This window comes from Colobus angolensis, unplaced genomic scaffold, assembly GCF_000951035.1.
Source record: "Colobus angolensis palliatus isolate OR3802 unplaced genomic scaffold, Cang.pa_1.0 Scaffold6, whole genome shotgun sequence".
Lineage (NCBI taxonomy): Eukaryota > Metazoa > Chordata > Mammalia > Primates > Cercopithecidae > Colobus > Colobus angolensis.
The window spans coordinates 19,388,301-19,389,853 of NW_012119598.1; positions in this window are offsets into that span (position 1 = coordinate 19,388,301).

Genomic DNA, 1,553 nt, shown 5'->3' on the forward strand with positions numbered 1-1,553 from the left:
CGGTACCAGCTCCTCTTGGTACCTCTGGTAGAATTCGGCTGTGAATCCATCTGGTCCTGGACTTCTTTTTGGTTGGTAGGCTATTAATTATTGCCTCAATTCAGAACCTGTTATTGGTCTATTCAGGGATTCAACTTCTTCCTGGTTTAGTCTTGGGAGGGTGTATGTGTCCAGGAATTTATCCATTTCGTCTAGATCTTCTAGTTTATTTGCATAGAGGTGTTTGTAGTATTCGCTGATGGTAGTTTTTATTTCTATGGGATCGGTGGTGATATCCCTTTTATCATTTTTTATTGTGTCTATTTGATTCTTCTCTCTTCTTTATTAGTCTTGCTAGCGATCTATCAATTTTGTTGATCTTTTCAAAAAATCAGCTCCTGGATTCATTGATTTTTTGAAGCGTTTTTTGTGTCTTTATCTCCTTCAGTTTTGCTCTTATCTTAGTTATTTCTTGCCTTCTGCTAGCCTTTGAATGTGTTTGCTCCTGCTTCTCTAGTTCTTTTAATTGTGATGTTAGGGTGTCAATTTTAGATCTTTCCTGCTTTCTCTAGTGGGCATTTAGTGCTATCAATTTCCCTCTATACACTACTTTAAATGTGTCCCAGAGATTCTGGTATGTTGTGTGTGTGTTCTCATTGGTTTCAAAGAACATCTTTATTTCTGTCTTCATTTCGTTATGTACCCAGTAGGCATTCAGGAGCAGGTTGTTCAGTTTCCATGTAGTTGAGCAGTTTTGAGTGAGTTTCTTAATCCTGAGTTCTAGTTTGATTGCACTGTGGTCTGAGAGACAGTTTGTTATAATTTCTGTTCTTTTACATTTCCTGAGGAGTGCTTTACTTCCAACTATGTGGTCAATTTTGGAATAAGTGTGATGTGGGGCTGAGAAGAATGTATATTCTGTTGATTTGGGGTGTAGAGTTCTGTTGATGTCTGTTAAGTCCCCTTGGTGCAGAGCTGAGTTCAATTCCTGGATATCCTTGTTAACTTTCTGTTTTGTTGATCTGTCTAATGTAGACAGTGGGGTGTTAAAGTCTCCCATTATTATTGTATGGGAGTCTAAGTCTCTTTGTAAGTCTCTAAGGGCTTGCTTTATTAATTTGGGTACTCCTGTATTGGGTGCATATATATTTAGGATAGTTAGCTCTTCTTGTTTTGAATTGATCCCTTTACCATTATGTAATGGCCTTCTTTGTCTCTTTTGATCTTTGTTGGTTTACAATCTGTTTTATCAGAGACTAGGATTGCAACCCCTGCTTTTTTTTGTTTTCCATTTGCTTGGTAGATCTTCCTCCGTCCCTTTATTTTGAGACTATGTGTATCTCTGCACATGAGATGGGTCTCCTGAATATAGCACACTGATGGTTCTTGATTTGCCAGTCTGTGTCTTTTAATTGGAGCATTTAGCCCATTTACATTTAAGGTTAATATTGTTATGTGTGAATTTCATCCTGTCATTATGGTGTTAGCTGGTTATTTTGCTCATTAGTTGATGCAGTTTCTTCCTAGTATTGATGATCTTTACAATTTGGCATGTTTTTGCAGTGGCTGGTACC